General features: G+C 36.7%; 1 long non-coding RNA gene across 1 annotated transcript in view; it reads left to right on the top strand.

Annotated features, from left to right (window-relative positions):
• Window positions 1-24,052, top strand: part of LOC131275052 (uncharacterized) — a 276,482-nt gene extending 252,430 nt beyond the window's left edge. Inside the window, exon 4 of the long non-coding RNA XR_011648548.1 lies at window positions 23,834-24,052. This is a non-coding gene — a long non-coding RNA (uncharacterized lncRNA). The remainder of the gene's footprint in view (window positions 1-23,833) is intronic.
• Window positions 24,053-24,258: the final 206 nt, after the last annotated feature.

Here is a 24,258-nt window from a genome sequence, read left to right as displayed (position 1 = left end):
CTAGTGGAAATGTACAATTGTGTAGCTGCAGTGTGATATAGTTTGGCAGTTCCTCATGAAGCTAACTAGAGAACTACCACATGACCTGGGTCCTACTCGCAGGTATATAAACAGAAACATTGAAAGCAGGGATTGAAACAGATATTTGCACACTGTTTGCAGCTTCATTATTCACAATTGCCAGAAGATGGAAGCAGTCTAGGTGCTTCATCTATTTTGGGGCTCTACTGTTATGTACACATATATTTAAAAGTGTTATAACTTCTTATCAAATTTACTCTTTTAAGAGTACATAAAGACCATCTTTGTCCCTCAAACAGTTTTTGACTAAAAGGTTTTTTTTTGTGTGTATGATAATGGTATAGCTATGCCCAGTTTCTTTTGGTTACTATGGTCATGACATATTTTTTCCTATCCTTTCACTTTCAAACTACCTATATCTTTGAATTAAGATGTCTTGTAGACAACATACAGTTGGATCATGCTTTTTTATCCATTCCGTCAATCTCTGTAATTACTGATAATGCAGAACTTTCTTCTGCCATTTCTAGCTTTTGTAGATCTGACACATTTTTTGGTCCTTCAAATCTTTCATTAATGCTTACTTTTATATTTATTTGATATTTTGATACCATAATGAGTTCCTTCTCATTTCTATATGGATATATTCTCTCTATATTTTACTTGTGGTAACCATGGTGTTAAATTTAGCATCAAAATTATATAACAATTATATTTTATTTGTTTCCACATTGACTTCAATAACATATTCACATAGTTCCTATACTTATTTGTCCCACACTTTTTTGGTACTTGTTAAAAATTATACACCTCAGTGCATTGTATGTCCAAAGCCATAAATTCATCATTACCTTTTAAGCATTTGCATTTTAACCCTGTAGGAAATAAAGTGGCATCACATACCAAAAAAAATAAAGAGTAATGGCATTTATAATTACCTAAATTGCTACCTTTACTAGAGTTCTTTATTTCTTTATGCTGCTTTGGACCACTGCCTAATGTCCTTTCTTTTCATTCTGAAATCTCACTTTAGAATTTCTTGTATGGCAGGCCTAGTAGTGATGAACTTCTTCAGCTTTCATTTACCTGGGAATATCTTTTTTGTTTTTTTGTTTTTTGTTTTGTTTTTTAAAAATTTATCTATTTATTTATTTCTCTCCCTTTCTCCCCCCCCCCCCCCGCCTCAGTTGTCTGTTCTCTGTGTCTATTTGCTGCGTCTTCTTTGTCTGCTTCTGTTGTTGTCAACAGCATGGGAATCTGTGTTTCTTTTTGTTGTGTCATCTTGGTGTGTCAGCTCTCCGTGTGTGCAGCACCATTCCTGGGCAGGCTGACCTTTCTTTCGCGCTGGGTGGCACTCCTTATGGGGTGCACTCCTTGTGCATGGGGCTCCCCTGCACAGGGACACCCCTGCATGACACTGTGCTCCTTGCATGCATCAGCACTGCGCATGGGCCAGCTACCTGGGAATGTCTTAATGTCTCCCTCATTTTTTGAAAGAAATTCTCTGCTGATATAAAATCTAGTTGGCAACTTTTTGTTTCAGCACTTTATGTACTTCAAACCAATGTCTTTTTGCCTACATGGTTTCTGGTGAGAAATAGACTCTATCTAATTTGACTCATTTTTACATTGCAGCTTTTAGAACACTTTTCTTATTCTTTCCATTTGACAGTTTTATCAGTTTGTGATAGGGCATATTTACGTTCATGTTTACTCTGTTTGGTTGTCTCTGGGCTTCTGGGATGTGTATATTCACATCTTTTACTAAGTTTGAGAAATTTTCTCTCATTATTTCTTTGAATATACTTTCTTCCTCTGTTATGGTTAAATTCATATGTCAACTTGGCTAGGTTATGGTGCCCAGGTTTTTGGGTAAGCAAGTATTGACATGATTATAACGTGAGGATATTTCATGGATTTAAATAATCAGTAAGCTGATTGAATCTATGACTGATTACATCTTACAATCAAATGCAAAGATTGCCTTCAACACTGAGAGAAATCTTACCCAATCACTTGAAGGTCTTAAAAGAAGTGATGACTTCAACAGCCAGAAGAGTAAATTTCCATCTCTACTTCAGCCAGCCCCCTTTTGGGGAATTCATAGAAAACCTTCATCAGAGTTCCCAGCTTGCTGCCTGACTAGTTCACCTCCATAGTCACATGAGAGAATTCTTATAAAAATCTCATAATATTTAATATATATACACACATATACATACATATAATCTGTTGGTTCTCTTTCCTTAGAAAACCCTGATTAATACATCTCCTTTCCCTCTCTTGTCTCCTTCTGGGACTCCCATAATGTTATAATGCGCATACTGGTGTGCTTGATATTGTTCAAGAGGTCTGTTAAGTTACTTTTGCTTTTTATTTCTTTTTTCTTTCAGTTCCTTAGCCTGACTAATGTCAATTTTCTTGGCTTTGAGTTCAAAGATTGTATTTTTCTGCCAGGTCCATTCTGCTGTTGAAAGCCTCCTAGGAATTTTTTCATTTCTTTTATTATGGTCTTCAACTCTGGTAGTTCTGTTCAGCTCCTTTTTAAACTTTTTATCTTTTAAGTGAGAGTTTCATATTGTTCATCCATTATTTTCCTGGTATCTTTTAGTCCTTTCTCTGTATTTTCCTTCTTCTTTTTGAGCATATTGAAGAAAACTTTTTTTTTTTTTTTGTCTTTGTCTGATATGTTATTTTAGTTTGCTAAATTCTGCTGGGAGTACATACCAGAAATAGTTTGGTTTTTATAATAGGAATTTATTAGGTTAAAAGATTACAAATCTGAGGCTGTGAAAATGTCCAAATCAAGGCATCATCAGAGATGCTACCACACTGAAGTTCTGCTGCTGGCGATCCTGGACTCCTGCCACTTGGCAAGGAACAATGGTGGGTTTGCTGAAGCCTTCGCCTTCTCCTCCAGACTTACTTTCTCTCTGAGCTCAGATGTGGGTGATCAGGCACATGGCAGATTTCATGCATCTCTGTTCTCTCCTCTGGACCTCATTTGTTCAGATTCTTGCTCTCTGTGAGACTTCCCTCTCAGCCTATCAGGGACCTTTTTTCTGGGTCTCTGCACTCCACTAATTCCAGCCTCTGACCTCTGGGACCTCTCTTGCAGCCTCTCAGAGTTTCTCTGTCTCTACTGCTTTTTCTCTGAATGTGTTTGCTTCCAGTCCTCCATTTATAAAGGACTCAAACAAGAGGACCAAGATCTACCCTGAGTCATGCCTCACTGAAGTAAACCAATAAAAGACCCCCAACTGAATCTATTCCAACTAAAGGATCCCACACTCACAGGAATGGATTAGCTTTAAGCATATTTTTTTTCAGAGATCCACAAAAAGCTAAAAAACTGTCACATATGTCCATAGTCTGGAATTCTTCTTTGATATTTTCTTGATTTTTATTGTCTTCCTTTGCAAGGGCCATAATTTCCAGTTTCTTTGTCTTATACTCTTTTTGCACACTGTACATTTTAATATTTAAAATGTTAACTCTGGGATTCAATCCCTGGGATTTCTGTTCTTGAGTTTGTAGCCATCTGATGATATGATAGATATTTTCTCAAGTGTCAGCCCTCCTGTCAGGAAGTTCCCCCAAGGTGAATGCTAAGTTAGGGTCCTATCCATCTTTTTTGGGCAAGTGTTTTGTCCTGATCTTGTGCTTCCAAGTGGCCTTAGTAGTTCCTCTGTTCACAGACGACTGAATGCCTCCTCTACTTCCCAGGAGACAGACCTCCTTTTCCTGGGTTTTTCACTGCTGGACTTAAAATGAAATGTCTTTGCCCCAGGCTGTTCACCTCTATGGTTTATTACATTGCTTTTCTGGTATAAAGCTGATTTTGCCTGAAGGGCAAATCCTAGGAAGGGGACACACCAGAGAGGAGTTTCCCAAGTCAGTCTTTCCCAGCTGACACAAGTCCAGGGACCCATAAAAGGAATGCCAGCCTGCTCAAACTGACTTGGAAAGGTGATGGGAGAGGAGCCCAGAAGGGGCCAAGAACTTCTTCCTTTTACCCCTAGCTTTCTTGACCTGCCCAGCCAATGCAGTCCTTCAACTGTCCTCCACAGCTTTGAGGAATATTACCACCTTTAAGTCTCTTCCACAACCTTTGCTCAGGGAATTTTGGAACACTGACCACCCTCAGAGCCAGGGCCCTAGTGATTTGATGTAACTAGTTGAAACTCATAATCATTGATCAGCTTGTGCATGCACCAGATGCTGGGGAATTGTATTTTTATATCCTTTTCTGGAACCCCAAGTTACCTCAGGGGCTGGATTCCATTGCTGCCTGCTGCAAGAGGGGGGCGTGAGTGCTGGTAACACCCTTATGGAGAATGCAATTTACTTTAAATTATCTGGCTTTTTCTTCCACACTTAACCTCAATCCTGTACAGATTCTTTTGGATTGCTATTTGAAATAGTTGATTCAGGGAGTTCCTGTTTCTTTAATAGTTGTTTGGTGGAGGGACAGATTTCTGGAGCTCCCTACTCTGCCATCCTCCCACAATCCCACCTTTCCCCCCCCCAAAATGTACCTCTCCTTTGTAAGAATGGTTCATGACTACAATGTATGCTTAGGATCATGAAGTTCATTTCTTCCTATCTTTTGTTGCAGAAGCCAACATAAATCTGTTACTCATTCCAAGTGGCAAAACTCTCCAAAGGCTAAGTAATATTTTATTTGTTTTTTTGCCTGAAAATAGTGAGAAACATTTAATGGAAAAGTTAAAAGAAGAAGGGAGATGTTAAATTTTGAGGAAAAATGGTGGCATGAATAACTATGAGGTAATAAAGTTATTTTTAGATTTTTAATTTGTTTCCTAAACACAACTGAGAATACTTCTGTCACTTAAGGATGTATGAGAGTCTGAAAGTTGTGTTTTGATGGTGGCTGTGATTGAATTTCAGTTGGAATTCAATGTTCAGTTTCACTTCTATCACTACTATTACTGCTTTATACTGACTCAACATCTAAGGGTGGACACACACACCTGTGCCTGGCAAAAAATAGATGGCTATTTTCCCCTAGTCCCCTAGGGTTTTTTATAAGTACGTTTTTCTCTTGATCAGTAGCATGAATCAATATTTATTGAGTACTGACTGGGTTCCTGAATTGTGTGAGTTCTTTTCATTTGTAAGATTCCTTTTGTCACTCATTTTATTTTTTAAAAAGATAAGTAAACTCTACTATTATTTTAAAGAAAATATAAATAAATATATTTAATTGACTATCCTCTCACCTTATCTAGAAAATGAATTAGTAAGTGTACATTACACCACCTCCCAATTCATCTATCCTCAAATATGTTACCTTTGATTTATGTGGCTACTGAGCTGACTGAGACTTGTGTTAGGACCCATTTAGTAAATTGCTCTTCTATGCCTTTTTTTCCCCCAAATATTCAGAGCTCACCTCCACTTTGACTTGCACTTTTCTCACCTGGGTTCCATATAAGTGAAAGAGTCAGTCTAAATGGGAGGAACTAAGTGCAAACTGGGACTGGAACATCCATGATATTGGAGATAGATATCTAAATGGAAATGAAAGGAAAGAATTTGATTCACTTACTAAAGGTATCCAGTCTTGTACCTTTTCAGAGGACTTCTAAGCATTGTCCACAGAATGCTAGTTTGTTGACAAAGGAAGTAGGAAGTAAAATATTTGTTAGGTACGTTAGGAGAGTGCCAAAGATAAATGGATTCAAGCTTCAAGCCAATGGCAAATTTCAGCAGTGTTACATTACATCATGCAGATTAGTTGGATATTATTTCTTTTCCTTTTTCACATAGTTTTAAATTTCATTCATTTTGCCAGATCACTTGAAAAGGTAAGTAAAATATTCATGGCTGGAAAAGCGTTGAACTTTCTAAAATATTTTATTTAAAATTTTACAGGTTTTTGGACTAAGCATAAGTTAAAAGAGTCACCTGTTGCAAACCAGCCCCACCTTCTTATTTTCTGAATAATATTTTAAGTATTAGTTATTCAATACTCAAAAGTAAAAATAAACTAGATGCACTGAACAAGGAACCATTTTTTTTTGTGTGGGTGTTTCATTTTTGGCTTCTTAGAATAGTACCAGGGCCAGTACCAATTAGTTGTCATTGCTTGTTTTTGTTCTCTGCCTAGGTGGGTGTATAGAAGACCAAATTTTATAGTGCTGATTTTATTTATCATTTTCTTACTCAATCTTAGGTTGAAAATACCCTGCCCCTACTGTTTTACTCATTGTGAAGAAAATGTGTTGATTAAATATAAGAATTTACAGATGCTTCAATAAATGTCTTTAAGTACTGCCTGAGAGAAGAGAACATATTCCTGCATTTAAAGAAAACAAAAACACTTGCTGATATTGTGTGGGTCCAACTATGTATGTGTCAGGAGACAAGGATGCATTTTATAACAAAAATTAAATTCTATTTATTTAGAAATTACATGACAGCTTATGAAATATTAACACAATACAGTATTATATAAAGGAATGACTCCTCTATAAACACTACTATTTATAACAAGAATAATTTGATTGAAGATAGTGGCAATAGTGAGATATTCTTTTTTGTTGTTGTTGTTAAAGATTTATTTATTTATTTTTTCTCTCCCCTTCCTCCCTCACCCCGGTTGTCTGTTCTCTGTTTCTATTTGCTGCATCTTCTTCTTTGTCCACTTCTGTTGTTGTCAGCAGCACGGGAATCTGTGTTTCTTTTTCTGTTGCGTCATCTTGTTGTGTCAGCTTTCTGTGTGGGTGGCACTGCTTCTGGGCAGGCTGCACTTTCTTTCGCACTGGGCAGCTCTCCTTACGGGTCGCATTCCTTGCACGTGGGGCTCCCCTACGTGGGGGACACCCCTGTGTGGCATGGCACTCCTTGTGTATATCAGCACTGCGCATGAGCCACCTTCAGATGGCTCAAGGAGGCCCAGGAGTTGAACTGCAGACCTCCCATATGGTAGATGGACGCCCTAACCACTAGGCCAAGTCTGCTGCCAATAGTGAGATATTCTTAAGACAGTAGTGTATATGGCAAATTTTATCAGACAACATCAAATACTAGTGAAAGAAATTGTTGAAAATAATTTTTAATAAAAATACATGCTTTATGTTTTCTGGTAGCATTTTCTCTCAACATCAAAATTTAAAATTGATCAGTTGATCATCTCAACCCAGTGATTAAATGTCCTTTGATTTATCATCATGTTTTTCAGGTCCATAGTCTATGTTACCTTCAGCTTTCCTTTCCAGCTTAATCTTTTTCCATGACATGTCATTTACTCTAGGCTTCATGATGAAGGTTGTTATCCATATTACCACTTTTTTTTTTGCTTTTTCTTTCCTTTTTTATTGTTGTTGTGTTATCTGATTCAAATTTCCTATATTTGTTATATTCTTTCCTGCTTCAAGATACTTTTACTTAGATATAACTTTATGCATTTATATTGCATGTTAATTAGAGTAATAACTACAACTGAAAATTTAGAAATTGAGTTCTGATGGGAGGAATCTTGTTGGAGATTTGGACCCAAAGGGTATTGGGAATGAAAGAAAGTGAAAGAAAGAAAAAGAAAGAACGAGAGAACTGGCATCAAGGGGTCTGTGAGTAATAACTCCTCAGACAACTTTATTGTTTACAAGAGGCTCTCTATGTACCCCAGCCTACGTGACAACAAGCAACAACACTTAGCCTACGTGACAACAAGCAGCAACATATAGCCTATGTGACAACAAGCAGCAACATGCAGTTAATTATCAGCATTACTCAAAGTGTAAGGAATTTAAAAAAATTTATCTCAAGGTACAAAGTCTAAGTGTTCTATTCACTACAAAAGGTATGTGCTCATCTTTTCTTTCAGCCTTTAACAGCTTCATCCCATTTGCCGGGAACTCTTAATTACCCCATTCCTTAGGTTGAAAGCGTAGCCATGGAGACAGCACTAGCATGGAGACAGCACATTTCTCCTTGAGCGGCCACTGTGCCTCAGTTTCCAACATCTCCCCCTTTTTGTTTCTTTCGAGGTGACTGTGCCTGTCTTAGGTTGCCCTCCTCTGAGAGTCTTACCTGTCATTGACTACCAGGCAAGCTCTTCGACTTGGGAAAATTATTGAAGTGCTTTTGCTAGCACCAGATTATTCTTATGTCCCACAGCTGTTAAGCTTTGCAATTTTCTTTGAAAGCACTGTCTGGCACAGGCAACAATCATGAGCAACAGAACAAATATGATTAACCCTATTCCTAAAGCTGACAGGAAATGCTGTGATTTCCACCAATAAACTGGGTTAAATTTTGTAATATGTGAAATTGTATTTGAGAAAATATCCTTATCATTGGCTACATAAATTTTGATTATGACACATATCCAATATTTTCCTTTGTAACTCTATCATTTCTAGAGAGATATTACTTTTATGGCCTAATAAATGATTCTTAATTTTTTCCATTCTATATTGGATGAATTATAGGCAAGAGGAGTAATACAAAAGTTGCTTTCATTCCAATCACATTCCAATCTCCTTAAGTTTAAGTTATACAATTCATCTCCAATATGCAAAACAGCAGATTATAAATCATTAACCCAATTATTTAACTGTTTATCAATGTGCTCTTGGCTATGCCACAAATCACTAGCATTTTTATGCCAATCATGCACGTATTGTTGAATCTGAACTTTCATGTAAAGCTACGATAGCAGTAGCAGCAGCTGTAATGATTCCAATCAGTCCCCAAATGCTTGTAATAAGCAGTCCAATAAAGCATTTAGTCCATTTCAAGAATTCTTATGTAGCAATAATTGACTTTCAGAAGACGACTGCCAAATTTGCATCATTCTCACCAGTATCCAGATGCATTTTCTTCTTCTGGCTATCGCTATTGTTTCTTCATCCTGAAACACACTTTGATGTTTTCCTTTCTGGTGGAGCCACTCTGCCTCTCTTCAGATTTCAGTGGTAGGGCCCTGGATCTTCACAAAGGCTTTTGTGTCAACAGTCCTAAAAGGGATGTTAGTAGAGTGGGCAGGGACATGACAGACAGTCACCTGTTACTACTAGCAGGTATCCTGGATGTTTTTTCATCAATTTGAGGGTGATTTACAACAGTCCATCATTTCTGTTTTGCTCTTAGTATTTGCAATCCACTCCTGGATAGGGATGGCAGTCTTCAGAGTGACTAGACACTATTGGGTTAAGTCTTTCACTTTTAGCAGGACCTCCTATGCTGCACACAATTGCCTTTTTATATTGTACTTTGGCCTCCTTCCAGAATTGTGATTAAAACCCAAGGATTACTTGTTCAGAATTTTGCTTTTGCCACAAATCTACAAAGCCAATATGGGTGCTTGCTACATCCAATTCATAGGCTAAGTTAATGTCCAAAATTTACCTTCTTTTTATTATTATTAAAAGCAGCTTGCTGGAGTTTTCCCTACTTCCATGAAGGACTTTCCCAATTACAACAATATTACAAATTCTATTAACATGAGAACATTGCATTACATCAGTTACAACAGAGGGCATAGTTTTATCCCATCCAACTAAACCACATTTAGGAATTTGATAGAACAGCAGGGACTTTGTGGCCTGTCCCAATTGTTTGCTTAGTTCAGGCTCTTAAGATAGTGTTAGTGTCTCTGATGTTTCTTTTCATTCTGAAAAAAGGATTACTAGTTAACATAATGTCATCAGTAGAGTTTCAGCCACCAATTTTAGGCAGCTAGATTATTATCACCATGCCAGGACAGATGGTTGGGCTATGCACACAGCCTTGGGGAAGCACTGCAAAGTCCATTGTTGACTTTTCTACAGGTAGAGAATGCAGGCTGGCTTGACTTGCCTAAGGAAATATTAAAGAAAGTCTTAGCATGTTTTAAAATAAAGTGATAGTGACATAGTTGGATGTTAACTTCTTGCAACAAACTAGCAATATTTGGGACTGCTGCATACTACAGTGTTGTTATTTTAATTTATCATAAGAGGTTGTTTTTGTGACACATACATTTTTGTAATAATTAAAATCATAATTAACCACATTGTACTTCTGTTTAATATTATGCTGAAATATTGGTAAATTTATACACTAAGTATTCATTTGAATTTTTTACTCATACAACTTTAATTAACAGAAGGTTAAAAAAATCCTGTTAATTTTATAACCCTTTTAAATACTCTCTACTTAACTTATAACATATTAGATGAACTTAACTGTTACTTTAATTTTTCTTTCAAGGTAAAAGAACAAATCTCTTGTAATTAGTTTGGAATAAAAAGAAAGTAGGTTTAAACATTATTTTCCTTTAAAAGAGATAAGACCCTTTCTTCTTCAAACACAGGAAATGATGAGGTTAAAGCACAAGAAGCTATTTTGATAAAACAGACTTTTTTTTTGTATACTGATTATTCAGGATAAAAACTTTTCATAAACTTTTACTAAAACAGACTGATTTGAGAGACTTTGAAAAAGGACAAAATTTTTAACTTTGCATTAGTATATTATTTGATACTGAAGCTTTTAAAACTTTATAGATAGATCCATCAAGTTTTATTTAATTTTAATCATAATTTCTTTTCAACGAACCTTCTACACTTTCAGTATTCATTCAGGTTTTGTCCCACACTCTACTCTTTCCCAATAATTAATCATTTTATTTTAGGACAAAATTATTACTATTATTTTTAATAATAAAAACACATTCTATATATTCTACATACTAAGTTACCAAGCAAACTTCTTACAACATATACCTGCCATCGACACTGAACAAGCTTGTTAAAATAATGAACTTTTCTTCACTTTAAATACTAGTAGCATGCAATACTACAAACAGTCTTTTAGAAGCAAGTTGGCAGGGGAGGCTGGCCACCAACAAGTTTTCCTGTTGGTAATAATAAAAGGTAATAATAAAATTACCTTTTATTATTAGTATTATCAATTCAGGTTTTGTTTAATAATGACTTTTTGGAATTTCCATTTAAATACCTTAATTTAAACTATGCTTCATTAAACTTCTTTTAATTATTTATAATTTTAAGACAAATTTTACCTTCAGAGAAAACATTCCCTTACTTAAAGTAACCACAATACCTTCTACAACTTGCCATATGCATTTAAGTGCTAAGAGTTTATGAAAATTAGCCATCCGTACTTTAGGACAAAACACACCTTTTAGAAAAAACTTATTAAATTTCAGTCAGCATTCCCACAAACTTTTAACTTTCTTTAATATTCATTTAAGTTTTACATCCTTCATTTTATCCTGTGAAGAAAAATAAACTATTCATTTCAATCTAGGTAAGAACAACTATTTATGAAAAAGACTTATAGTAATTTTGTTAATCAAGACTGACTATTTTTATCATTGTAGATATCTTATTAACCGTTAAACTTATGTATTAATGTAAGCACTTATTTAACTTTTGGCCATTTGAATAAAGCTCTTTTTAAAAAATTTTTACTTATTAATTTATAATACCATCTGGAGGTATCATAATATACACTGACCTTGAACAAACAGACAAACACAAAGCAATTACAACACTTTAACAGAAACATGCAGTTTACAATCGACTCATAATTCTTACTTTCTTGGTATAGCTGCTTTTAAGTTCTCCGTTATATTGCATCTTAGATTTTACTTTTTAAAATTTCTTCTGGAATCCATGTTGTCTGTAACATGCAAGCTTGTGCTTGGAAACATTTTTATTAGTTATCAGCAATCAGTTATGATAAATTGAGCAGCATAAATGTAGCTAAACTCATATTTAGCAGTTTAGACAAACTGTTAACACACATTTTTGGATTACTACTCTGTAAGACTATACTGAGCACCTCAAACTCTTGTTCTTGTTCCAATTTACTTTCTTTCATTTCAAATTTATTTATGGGCTAAAGCTGCCACTATCTGGTGGCATAAGGCCCGTACTGATAATGGAATGAATTCCCTTTTTGGAAATGCTCTTTGTAAAGCTTTCATTACACATCTCCATTGTTTCAAATTTTAAAACATTACGTCCCTGAGGCTGAAGCCAGAAACAATGCTTTTGTATTAAAGCAAACAATTCTAGTAATGCATAACTTTTTACAGGCACCTCATTAACTTTCAGTAAATTTTCTAACGTGAATCTGCTTCCACACATCCCATTTGAGTACCCATTACCCTGATAACTTCATGGAAAATGTTACTTAAAAGAAGACTTGAGTCACGCTGCTTTGGACATTACACGACCCTCAATGAGGTCTTTTCTGCGGTTCCCGATACTGATTTGGAAGACTCACTAACTTCTTCGGGCCCCACTTTGGGCACCAGATGTTGGAGATTTGGACCCAAAGGGTATTGGGAATGAAAGAAAGTGAAAGAAAGAAAGAAAGAATGAGAGAGCTGGGATCAGGGGGTCTGCGAGTAATAACTCTTCAGACAACTTTATTGTTTACAAGAGGCTCTCTATATACCCCAGCCTATGTGACAACAAGCAGCAACATGCAGTTAACTATCAGCATTACTCAAAGTCTAAGGAATTTAAAAAATCTTATCTCAAGGTACGAAGTCTAAGTGTTCTATTCACTACAAAATATGTGCTCATCTTTTCTTTCAGCCTTTAACAGCTTTGTCCCATTTGCCGGGAACTCTTAATTACCCCATTCCTTAGGTTGAAAGCGTAGCCATGGAGACAGCACTAGCATGGAGACAGCACGTTTCTCCTTGAGCGGCCACTGTGCCTCAGTTTCCAACAGAATCTAGAGTTTGTTACCAGCTATGATCATGACACTGTTAATCTCTGAAGTCCATTCTCAACTGTACATGCAGTAAACCACTCTTGCATTAGGGTCAAGTTTATGTAGATTTGTATTTGCTCTAATTGAATACCTATAATTACTAGTTTAACAGATTATGCAGGTAAAATGCCCAAGATGCAAGGTCATCTCAGAGAGAGAGAGAGAGAGAGAGAGAGAGAGAGAGAGACTACTTATGTTTCACTTTTATGTTTCATACAAATAACATCAATCAAAAAACAAAAGAAAATCAATTAATGTAACACCATGCATTAACAAAGGGAAGGAGAACAAACCACCTTATCATCTCAGTTGATGCAGAAAAGGCATTTGACAAAACCGATGAATGGATACATAAAATGTGGCATAAACATACCATGGAATATTATTCATCTGCAAAAAGGAACGGAAATTTTGGTTCATGAAACAATATGGATGAACCTTGAAGGCATGTTGAGTGAAATAAGCCAGACACAATAGGACAATAATGTGATCTCACCGTATGAAGCAATTAGAATCAGCAAACTCATAGAGTAAGAATCTAGACTATAGATTACCAGGGCCTGGATTGGGGTTTGGGAATGGAAGTTAAAGCTTAATTTGTACAAAATTTCTAATTAGGTTCATTTTAAAGTTTTGGTAATGAATGGTAGTCATGGTAGCACAACATTGTGAATGTAACTAACAGAACTGTATTATATATGTGAAGGTTGTTAAAGGGGGATATTTTAGGTTATATATATGTTATTGGAATAAAATTTGAAAAATAAAACATCAGGCTGTACAACACTGAACTCTACTTAAATGATGGACTACAGTTAATAGAACAATTATAAAAATTTTCTTTCATGAATTATAACAAATATACCACTCTAATGCAAAGTGTTAGTAATAGAGTGGTATATGGGAAAAATACACACTGATGTGAACCATGGAGTATAGTTAATAGAAAATTATAATGTTCTTTCATCATTTGTAACAAGGTACCACACTAATGTAAAGTGTTAATAATATGGGGGTATATGGGAATGCAGAACTTTTTACGTGATTTTTCTGTAAACCTAGAACTTCTCTAATTAAAAAAATAATAATAAACATCCACATTAACAATGTTTGTTTGTTTTTTATTAATTTTTTGAAGGGGCATATGGGAATCCTCTATATTTTCTATATAACATTTATGTAATCTAAATATCTTTTTTAAAAAAAGAAAAAAGGATTTGGACACAGCAAGATGGCAGTGGAGTAAACAAGCTCCTAGAATCAGCTCCTGCCACAGGGCAGTTAGCAAACACCCAGAGCTCTCTGGAGCTAGCTGATGCACCTGTTTGGTGGCTACAGGAGGTCTGAAGGGCAGCCTGCAACATCCTCAAAGGAATGGAAGAAGGAGGCTGCCCGTCTGCAGAGAAGACTCTTAAGTAGAGTGCTCCATGCCCTGGAGGCGGGTGCCCATCTTCCACCAGAGGCACAAACCGCTTCGGGGCTATTCCGCAGCTGGAATTGAAAGCTCCACTTCCCCAAAACGGGGAAGGAAGAGACGATTGGGCACCAACTTCAGCTACTGAAGAGTAAATTCAGTGGGCTGAAGTATAATCCTGAGAACAGTTATAGTTAGAGCCTGTCCAAGTCAGAATGAGGCTGGGAGCCTCCATCTTAACTGTGCTTGGCACGAGGGGAAGCGGGGCGGACTGAAAATCCCAGTGCTGGTGGGGACTGCTTCTTTCCATCCAGGTCAGATTGAGGCTCCAGCCTAGTCCCCAGTGCCACAGAGGAAGCTGCAGGGACCTGCGCCAGCCTCTCTGGGAAATTGCTGGCCAAGCCTCGGAGGCCAGTGATTGTCCTACTCTGGCAGCGGAAGCCACTCCGGGAGCTGTTCTGTGACTGGAATTGGAAGCTCCATTTCCCAAAAACAGGAGAGGAGGGGACAGTTGGCTGCCCATTTCAGCTACTGATTGGTAGACTCAGATGGCTAAGGAATAACCCTAGGGACAGCTGGGGTATGAATTTGTCCAAGTCAGAAGGAGGTTGGTGTTCACCATTTTGACTCTGCCCCCAGCCTGAGGGGAGGCCTGATGACCAAATATCACAGTGAAGGTAGGAACCAGTTTCTTTCACCCAGATCAGCCTGCAGTCCTAGCCTAGGTTTCAGTCCCACCTCTGGAAGGGAGGAGGCTGGCTAGCTCTGCATCAGTCTATTCAGGTAACTGAGGGTAACTTTGGCAGGCACAACCTGAATATTGGAAGTCTACTGCGGCAACTGTGGTCATCTTGGACCTTCACTGCACAGATTGCTGCCCACCCCTGCAGTTCCATCCACACCCCAGGCAGGGAAGAAAGGGCATGAAGCTTCATCAGTCTCTCTGGGCAACTACAGTCTAGGCCTGCACGACTTGGATTATTCCACACAACTGTGACTCTGTCCCTACCTCTGGTAAAGGAGAAAGTTGAGAGAAGCTTCATCAGTCCCTGGGGCAATGAGGGCAGCTTGAGCCTCCACAGTTTATAGCACCAATTACATCCTTGGTTCCTACTTTGCAACCAGCAAGGGAGAAAGGGCAGGAAGCCCTAAACTAAAGAGAAAAACTGCACCCAGAATAAATACTCTAGTAATCCAGAGGCCAAGACACCAACCAAAAATTACAATCCACACCAAGAAACTGGAAATATGGCCCAGTTAAATGAACAAGATAAGCCTCCAGATGACATAAAGGAGTTGAGACAACTAATCTTAAGATGTTCAAACAAATCTCCTTAATAAATTCAATGAGATGGCTAAAGAGATTAAGGCTAATAAAAAGACAGTGAATGAGCACTAAGAAGAAATTGAAAGCATGCATAGAAAAATAGCAGATCTTATGGGCATGAAAGGTGCAATAAATGAAATTTAAAGAAACATTGGATTCATATAATAGCAGATTTGAGGAGGCAGAAGAAAGGATTGGTGATCTTGAAAAAATGGCCCCTGAAAGTGAATATATGAAAGAAAGATGAAGAAAAGAATGGAAAAAATTAAACAGGTCTCAGGGAAGTGAACAACAGCCAGAGATGTGCAAACATACATGTCATGGGTGTCTCAGAAAGAGAAAAGAAGGGGAAAGGGGAAAAAGGAATATTTAAAGAAATAATGTGAGAAAATAACTCAACCCTATTGAAGGACATAGATATGCATGTCCAAGAAGCACAACGTATACCCATCCGAAAAAATCTGAATAGACCAACTCAGAGACACATAGTTATCAGAATGTCAAATGCCAAAGACCAAGAGAGAATTCTGAGAGCAGCAAGAGAAAAGCAATGCAGAACATATAAGGGATATCCAATAAGATTAAGTGCTGATTTCTCACCAGAAACCATGGAGGCAAGAAGACAGTGGTCTGATATATTTAAGGTACTACAATAGAAAAACTTCCAGCCAACAATTTTATATCCAGCAAGACACTCTTTCATAATGAGGAGAGATTAGAATATTCACAGATAAACAGAAACTAAGAGAATTTCTAAGCAAGAGCCCAAATTTTGGGGAAATACTAAAGGGTGTGCTAGAGCCTGAAAAGAAAAGACAGGAGAGAGAAATCTGAAGAGAGTCTAGAAATGAAGATTATATCAATAAAAGTAACTAAAAATTTCAAAAGTGTGGAGAAAATAAAATATGACCAATAAAACTCAAATAGGAATAAACTTATCCAACAATGTAAAGCACTTGTGTTCAGAAAACTGCAACCCAATGTTAAAAGAAATCAAGAAAGTCCTAAATAACTGGAAGAACGATCCATGCTCATGGATTAGAAGACTTAATATCATTAAGATGTCAATTCTACTCAAATTGATATACAGATTCAATGCACCCCTGATAAAAAATTTCCACCAGCATTTAAAAAAAAAATTGAAAACACAATTATCAAATTTATTTGGAAGGGTAAGAGGTCCAGAATAGACAGAAACATCATAAAAGAAAAATCAAACCCCCATCTCCAGACTTTAAATCATACTACCAAGCTATATGGTAAAAACAGCATGGTACTGGCATAAAGACAGACACAAAGACCAATGGAGCCAAATTGATGGTTCACAAACATGTGACCTCACATGTATGGTCAAGTGATTTTTGACTAGCCTGTCAAACCCACACAGCTCGGGCAGAACAGTCTATTCAGAAAAATGGTGCTGAAAGAACTGGATATCTGTAGCCAAAAGAAGGAAAGAAGACCTTTATCTCACAACTTATCCAAAAATTAACTCAAAATGGATCAAAAAACTAAAAATAAAAGCAAGAGCCATAAAACTTCTAGAAGAAATTGTGGGAAAATCTCTTCAATATCTGGTGGTGGTGGTGGATTCTTAACAGAGATAAGAGGACTGAGGTGGACTACTGGTGTTTAATGTATATAGAAGTTTTAATTAGCTTTACTGTAAAAGTGTGGAAATGTATAGAATGGATGGTAACAAATAGTGAGTAATAGCTGGTTTATAAATGGGGATGTGGCTGAAAATGGTAGTCTAGGGATGTAAATGCCAATTGACAAAAAGCTGGAGAATAATCTAGGAACTGAATAGCACAGTAAACCAAGAGGTGGATGAAAATTGTGGTTGATGGTACAATGCAAGAGTGTCCTTTGTGAGCTAGAGCAAAAGTATATAACTATTGCAGGGTGTTGTGAATGCATGGGAAAAATACAACTGGAATGACCTATGGACTGTGGTTAGCAGTAATAATACAATCTTCTTGCATCAATGCCAAAGATATACTGTGTTGATAATGGGGCTGTATGGAAACTGTGAGACAAATGTATACTATGGACATGGTAACAATCAGAGGATATTATCTTATCTGTAACAAATGTTCCACCACAGTGTGGTATGTTGATATAGGAGTGTTGCTTGGGAATTCTGCACATGTGCATGATTGTTTCATAAGTTTACAACTTCTGTCATAAAAAATATATTTAAAAAATAATAATAGGGTGGGTTGGGCAAAAATACACCAAATGTAAAATAAGGACTATAATTAGTAGTAAGATTTTGACAATATTCTTTCGTAATTTGTAACAAACACCTCAGGACAATGCAAGGTTTTGGTGGATGGTTGATGTATGGGACATGATGTATGTATGTTTGCTTTGTAAGTTCACAACTTTTACTATACACTTAATTGTTTATGTATGTTCTTACATAAATGACATAAAATAATAATAATAGGGAGGGTTGGGGGAAAATACTTGGGTCAGTGTAATATTTTGACAATGTTCTTTAATCATTAGTTAAAAAGGTTTAACAACAATGTAAGGTGTTGGTGGTAGGGTGAGTTATGAGAGTCCTGTATGATGTTATATATGTTTGTTTTATAAGTTCACAGCTATTACTATACACTTATTGTTTATGTTTGTTTGTGTGTGGGTGACATATTTCAATAAATTAATTTAAAAAAAAGAAAAAAGAAACAAACAAAAAACTAAATATAAAAACAAAAGCAAGATTTATCTATGTAGTTAGTATAATCCCAACATAGGACCACATGGCAATTATTGAAGACTGGCAAGAGATGTACACACTAGAAGCACCTGTTAGTGGACCAGTTTTTTTTTTTTTTTCAGTCATTAAAAAAAGCTGTAAGAGAACTACTTACAGCTTTCAAATTGCATGGTGATGTTTCAGACCACCCTGCTTTCAATGTAGAATCCCTTCTCTCTACCTGTACATTTCTTTTCCCTATGCCTTCATCTTATCAAATTCTACTCATTTTCAAGGCATTGCTCTAACATCATCTCAAGGACATATTCTCTGGAACCCTCAGAATGATTAGTACGTGCACCTCTGGGCTCACCTAGCACTCTGCAATAGCATTTATCACGGTTATTAGGTGCTGTTACAGTTTTTAGTTATTTAGTCTCTTTTGGACCACATGCTACTCTGGGAGGAAGACTATATATTTTTTCCGTCTTTTTTGGCAAAAAGTCTTGAATAGAGGGGCTGGTAATACTAATTCATTGAATGTATTACCTACTAATGCATTTTACATATACATTTAAGAAACTAGTTGGCCAAAGAAGCTAATAAATATAATGAGATGGAATTTCATGGTGTTTTATTTGAAAATAAATCTGATCTCTGAAATCCATTTAAATTACACTTTTCAAATTAAAATCATGGAATTAATTTATCTTCATTACATTTATAAACTTTATATTTAATAATTATATCAGATCATAGAATCCAGTTAAGAGAAATATTTGTTCCTTGGTCATTGGCTTAATGAACTTAATTTCTGTAGTCACTTTTAATATTAGGAACCAATATTCTGACCAATTCATCTAACAAATACTTATCGATAACTCATGTCAAAATTCCCCATTTTGGGCACTATGGATGAACAAAATGAAGTCTCTGCTTTTATGGAACTTTCATCCTAAGGGAAATAGATAATAAACTAAGCAAATACTTTCATAGACAGAGACTCTCTCTTTAAAGAAATGCATTTCATGAAATTTGGGCTTAATTTGAAACTGCTAAAATACTAAACACCTACCTCAAACTTAAAGCTCCTGTTTGCTCCTCTTGGGAATGCTGAACTGCAGAATTTGGGAGAGCCCATCATGACCAAAAAGACTGGTCTTTTTCAATGAGAATACAAACATGGATATTTTTAATTCTTTACTATAAAACAGACTGAATGTGGTTCTAAATATGGTCGCAAAATTGTTGTATCTGCGAATCCACAGCACTATAAAATTAAGCTTTCTTGTCAAAGGACTATTTATTTAACCTTAAAAATGGGGTGGGGGCAACATTTTTCTTTTTTCCCACTGCCATAGCCCTCTTCATCCCTCCCTCTTTTTGGTGCTCTTGGCAATGAACCCTTTTACGTGTAGGTTTTCTGGCAGGTAGTATCTTATTTTTAGCAAAGTTAATGGCTTACTTACAAACCAGAAAGTCTAAATCATAAAACATAAGGAATGACTCACATTCATTAAATGAATTCCGATACATTTGGCTACTTGCATAAAACAGTGGTACATAATGAGGTGATTGGAGGACACAGAACTCATTAATCCATGAGGTGGCAGTGATGCCAAGCAGTGACAGGCAGACATTTTTCTTAGGTCTCATGTGAGAAAAGTGATTATTTCTTTAAAGATCTGCAGTTTGTGAGCATTTATAACCCTTGGAGGACTCCCACTTCAGAACATAGGAAAAGATAATTCTCAGAGGAATTAAACCAGATGCATGAGTTATTATGGTTTATAGCAACCATTTTATTTTTCAGTTCTTGGTAGATGTCACTTAACTCCCATTTGATTCAACAGTTGCTTCCCTTTATCTGAGTTTTGGCAGGATGGCTGTCAGGATATCACAGGGCATGGGCTGAAAAAAAGCCTAGAGATGGCCCAGGACTTGATTCTGTCCACAGATTTGGATTGTTGGATACTCTTGTTCATTGACCTCAGAGAACGTCATTGACCATGCCCAGGGATCACCCCATCAATCCCTCTCTCTTATACACAGGCAAAGAGGTTTACTTGAAAGAGTCCTCTTAATAGAACTCACATTATTACTCAGCACACCATTTGTTCCAAAGACATATTCTGCACAATTAAGTCAATCTTATAGTAAAATAAATTCAATTCAATTAACTGCTGATTTAACTAAGAATTTTCACTGAGAATTAGTTGAACTTCTAAATGAATTAATGGCCATAATAGTTGTTCTGGTCGCATCAATAGGGAAAGTCATAGAGAGAGCTCTAAAAGTCTGTTTTTATTAATGCAAAATACCTCTTTCAGCTACTTCTCAAGAGCCACTTAGGGCATCTAGATGATGCAAACACTCCCCAGTTTAAGACAAATTTTAGCCATCTTCTAAAAGCAAAAAGATCCATACAAATTTAAAGAGCAATATTATGATGAAATGAGTCACGGGATAATCTCATAAGGATTTCTGGCAAGTGATTATCATGCTGAACCATCCAAATTTATACTTATGTGACGGTTGACATATGCAGCCTTATTTGGATACTTCCTTAAACACGCAGACACACACAAAACCCTTAGCAAATGTAATCCTTAATCACTTAAGTTTTTACTTATATGCAAAAATTGAGAGAGTTGTAATGTTTATTGAAATATTAATTTAAGGAGGTATTTAGACTACATAGAGAAATAAAGATGTATATTAATTAATATTTGTATGTAAAAGATCTTTAGGTGCAGGAAACTTTTCACTTGCTCTAATGAAGAAATGCAATTGTCAAGAATTAGTGTTTTATTGTTTTGCTTTGTTTTCAGCAATAACTGTGTCGAGAGAAATTTCTGTATGCTAGCAGTCTAGCTGGAAAAGGGGAAGAAGAAAGTTTGCTGGATTTCCTCAAGATTCTTAGCTGTGTTACATAAAACAAATAAGAACATGCTGGTTAAGTTATGCTGGTAGTTTATTAAGCAAATGAAGGAAGAGTATAGAAATGGGAGAAAATAACAGATTACGGGTTTCTAGGTATACTTGTGGGCTGAGAAGGAGAAAACAAGGGCCAATTTAACTTCTGTGCTTGCCTTTTAAACCATTAATTATTCCTCACATGTGCTACTGTTCAGGGGAGGGGTCCCAATTATTTGCTCTTTTGATTAATTACTCACCTGTCAATCCCCCCCCCGGGGGAAGGGGAGGCCGATGCCCCATGATAAGGCCCCTTGAAAATACCTGGGCCTTTTCCTTGATCCCAGACATCAAGGAAAATTCTCATGGGTTCTTCCAGCCCCTTTCTGGTGGCAGTCTTTCTCTTAAAGGATGTCCAGGTGGAATTCCACGGACACGTGTTTCATGGTCATGGTTTTCTGCCAGGTCCCAGATTTGTCTTCTCACTCCCTAAACTAGCCTGCCTCAAAAGCTAGTAACTTTCCAGCCTTAACAAACCATCCCTTATTCCCTTCATTGTTAACTCCTTTCCATCTAACTTGTGGAAATGGGGTTAAAGTTGTCATTTTTAAAAAAATTTTTTTTTAAGATTTATTATTTTTATTTATTTAATTCCCCTCCCCTCCCCCCGTTGTCTGTTCTCTGTGTCCATTCGCTGCGTCTTGTTTCTTTGTCCGCTTCTGTTGTCGTCAGCAGCACGGAAAGTGTGGGTGGCGCCATTCCTGGGCAGGCTGCACTTTCCTTCTCGCTGGCGGCTTTCCTTACGGGTGCACTCCTTGCGCGTGGGGCTCCCCTACGCGGGGACACCCCTGTGTGGCAGGGCACTCCTTGCGCGCATCAGCACTGTGCATGGGCCAGCTCCACACGGGTCAAGGAGGCCGGGGGTTTTGAACTGTGGACCTCCAATGTGGTAGACGGACACCCTAACCACTGGGTCAAAGTCCGTTTCCCTAAAGTTGTCATTTATATCTTCTACTTTTTATGGTCACTAGAGATTCAAATATGAAACTATGCAACAATGTGAAATCCTAAAAATAAATTATCCTCTTTCAGACATTTGCAAATCACTTCCATAAAACTTGATAGAATGTTTTAGTCTGTGCAAGGTTTTGTAAGAAATAGAGAAACCAAAATATTGGAAATTTACATGCCTTATAATCAAGGAATTACAACCATGCATCACTTTCTTGCTTATATCTCCCTATCCTTCCTTTCTTCTTGCAACTTCACAGGACTTAGTGAAGGAAATATAAGCAAGGAGATTTAGATTTGGATTCACCTAGATTTATTTTATTTTATTTTATTTTATTTTATTTTATTTTATTTATTTATTTGTTTGTTTGTTTATTTATCCCCTTCCCCTGTTCTTTGTGCTTGCTGTTTCTGCTCTGTGTTTGTTGTGTGCTTGTCATCTTTTTTTTTTTTTAGGAGGCACTGGAAACTGAACCTCCCATGTGAGAGGGAGGTACCTCATCACTTGAGCCCCTCTGCTCCCTGCTTATTGTGTCTCTCATTGTGTTTTGTCATTGTGTCTTTTTGTTGCATCATCTTGTTGCATCCAAACTATAATGGCTAAAACAGAAGCAAGCAAAGAACAAAGAGAGTGGTTGCTTCCAGGGTGGCTCAATGGGGGATTTAGCCTCCCCCATCATCTCCATAAATCTTTCTCCTTTGACCATTTTTTCTCCCAATATTATGTAAAGATTTATCCAAAAGAAGCTTCAGACTCCCCTTTCCAACCAGCTTTCTTCTGCATAGAAATATTAGCTATGCCACTGACCCTAGAAAATTCTGATCTTCTGAAATTTTGCATGAAAATATTAGGGACAAATTGGAGTTTTGTTTCAATTGAGTAAATAAAGCATTCAATAATTTATCAGTCCTACTTGAAGATGCTGAAAGGCATCTTGATGCTGATGTTAAAATAAAATTTAATGTATTGTGTCTCTGGGAAATTTTTTTGCTCAGAAGGCTGCCAGCACATAAATGTACTTTTTTTTTCTACTTTCTTTTTTATTTAAAATTTATTGAATATATCATTCATACATGAACATACATAAACAATAAATGTTTAGTAAAAGTTGTACACTTATAAAAATGCACAGGATTTTGTTTTGATATTGGCTGATGAGAATTCAGAAGATAGAAGTTACATATTAATGTGAGAAACCCTGGTCAAGATAACTGTGGCAACTCATTGTCAACTCAAGGATATTTACTTATGATGACTTTGTTAATATGTTAATTTAGTTAAACTGGAACTGTTTCCCTGAACTCTCTACCTTGCAGGGATCTAGTTTCGGATTGGCCACAAGAGAAATTTGCATGCAAATTATTATGTTAGAGTGAGTTTGTTGATATGGGCATACTTAAAAAGAGATTTTGGTTTAATGTGTTATCTTGAGCATATGTGCATGGCTCTAATAGTTTTCTGGGTTAGAGTACTGAGTTTCCTTTGGTATTCTGGAGAGAAGGTAGCTACTGGGAATTGAATCATGACCCCACAAAAGGCATGTCCAGGTTCCAACCCCTGGTCTTGAGGGTGTGAATCCATTTATAAATAGGACCCTTGAAGATGTTATTAGTTAACATATGGCAAAACTGAATGAGGATACGTTTAATCCGATATTTCTGAACTCTCTTTAAGGAAATTGGACATGGAAAGGAAGCCATGGGAAGCAGCCAGAAGCTGGAAGTCAATGGAATCTGGGAGAGAAGGAAGAAGATGCATATTGCATTGTCATGTGATGGAAAATTCAAGGAGCCCTAAAGATTGCAGGCCAGTCAGAAGATGCTGATCCTGGAAAGAAGCAAGCACCCTACCTCTGAAACTGTGAGGCAATAAATTCCTGTTGTTAAGCCAGTCCATTGTATGATATTTCTTTCAACAGTGAAGAAATTAAAACACTATCCAACTGAAATTGGAATGTTAGAGAAGACCTACTCACTCACCCACTCATTATGGCTAAAGGACATCCTCTTACTTGAGGCTATGTGGCATACATTTGTGAGGGGAGCTCTATTGTGACTATTTTCTATAGAGCAGAAATGATAGTGGGAACTACTGCCATA

The sequence above is a fragment of the Dasypus novemcinctus genome, chromosome 1, assembly GCF_030445035.2.
Source record: "Dasypus novemcinctus isolate mDasNov1 chromosome 1, mDasNov1.1.hap2, whole genome shotgun sequence".
NCBI classification, from domain to species: domain Eukaryota; kingdom Metazoa; phylum Chordata; class Mammalia; order Cingulata; family Dasypodidae; genus Dasypus; species Dasypus novemcinctus.
Note: the sequence above shows the minus strand (reverse complement) of the source record. Positions and strands in the feature narration are given on the sequence as shown.